The sequence below is a fragment of the Grammomys surdaster genome, unplaced genomic scaffold, assembly GCF_004785775.1.
Source record: "Grammomys surdaster isolate TR1022 unplaced genomic scaffold, NIH_TR_1.0 125849, whole genome shotgun sequence".
NCBI lineage: Eukaryota > Metazoa > Chordata > Mammalia > Rodentia > Muridae > Grammomys > Grammomys surdaster.
Window position 1 is genome coordinate 1,257,068 of NW_021620675.1, and position 1,770 is coordinate 1,258,837.

Sequence of the window (1,770 nt, forward strand, 5' to 3'; positions counted from 1 at the left end):
CTGTGCGCCATCCACGCCAAGCGCGTCACCATCATGCCCAAGGACATCCAGCTGGCCCGCCGCATCCGTGGGGAGCGCGCCTGAGCGCTCGATCTCCCTTCCATCCCCCACAAAGGCTCTTTTCAGAGCCGCCACAGGTCCCCAGAAAGAGCTGTCCACCTTTCGGTCTTTTCATGGTCCTTATATTCCCAATGGATTTTCGGAGAGCGTTAACATTAGACCCTGACTTAACAGGTGTAGACAACTTAAAAGAGTTACAGGAGCGCTGGCAGAACACAGTGCTGGAGGTAATCCTGCCTGCCCTCAAGCTGTGCATGTCTTCTATGTCAATCTTCGCTGTATTCTTTTTATTTTCTTTAGTCCGTTGTAATGTAAGTTACTTTTTAGTGGAGTTTTTTCTTAATGAGCGCCTGCCTGATAAAATCGTATCAGACCAAGTGTCACAAGCATGTTTGCAATCAGTTATTTAGATTGCTCTTTGCAAGTCAGTGTACTTGATTGCTGGCATGCGTCACTCACCTGTGCTCTTCGAACAATTAAGATTTTAACTTTCGCCTTACAAGGTTTTGCTATTTTTTGGCATGAGGTTCTCATGTCTACCATTACATAACAGGATTTAAGTTTTAGCATTTATCTGCTACCAGGTGGCTTATTGAGTTCCGATTCAGTTACCAGGATGATGGGATAAAAGGTGTGTTTGTGTGTGCGTGTGTGTTAGAGGTAAACCACATAGTAAAAGGCTCATCTACAAACACCTTTTCCTTGGTTTCATTCTTTTTTTTTTTCTTTTATCTGCATTTATTTTATGCTGAATTTATTCCCGTGCCATGAGCTTCTGTTTCTTCAGTTTCTTCTGGGATATCTTTTTCTTCTGTGCAACCTCCTCTTCTGGCTTTGGAACAATTTGTTCCTTCTCAGTGAGGATCATCTCAATGTGGCAGGGGGAGCTCATGTACGGGTTAATCCGGCCATGAGCTCTGTAAGTTCGTCGGCGCATCTTAGGTGCCTTGTTCACCTGGATGTGTTCAATGGTGAGAGAGTCTACGTCTAAACCCTTAAGTTCAGCATTACTCTCTGCGTTTTTAAGCATGTGCAGCAAAAACTCTGCACTCTTCTTTGGCCACCGTCCCTGTGTCCAGCCCCATTGTTTGGCCTGGGCGCACCTACCAACTCCACCATTATACCGACGGAATGGCACACATTGTTTTTTTAAAGTGACATCCTTCAGGTACTTGGTAGCTTTGCGGATGTGCATGCCCTTGATGGCCTGGGCAGTTTCCCGGGTGTTCTTAAAGTGAACGCGAAGTTTTTTTTCTTTTTTTTTAATTTATTTATTTATTTTATTAATACACTGTCGCTGTCTTCGGACACACCAGAAGAGGGCATCCAATCTCATTACGGATGGTTGTGAGCCACCATGTGGTTGCTGGGATTTGAACTCAGGACCTCTGGAAGAGCAGTCAGTGCTCTTAACCGCTGAGCCATCTCTCCAGCCCGAACGCGAAGTTTTGAACCTCATGATTTACAAGATTTTGTGGGATTTTCCGGGTCAAGAGAGTAGCGAACCATCTTGACGAGTCACCTTTCGCCGCTTACAGGAAGAGCCCTTGGTTTCATTCTAATTGTCCTAATTATCCTTGTCCTCCATGGGCTCCCAGCTTGAGTGCTGCACACACCAGTAATTCTAGTAGGTTTTGCAGTAGTGATATGTCAAACTCATCTTGTTTCTATACCATTATATACCACATGGCTTCCCAAACCTCTTTGTTT

General features: G+C 44.9%; 1 pseudogene across 1 annotated transcript; it reads right to left on the bottom strand.

Moving 5' to 3' along the window:
• Positions 1 to 783: 783 nt before the first annotated feature.
• On the bottom strand, positions 784 to 1,303 carry LOC114640723 (annotated as a pseudogene). The gene has a single exon (XR_003714190.1). The product of XR_003714190.1 is annotated as a 60S ribosomal protein L17 pseudogene (transcript).
• Positions 1,304 to 1,770: the final 467 nt, after the last annotated feature.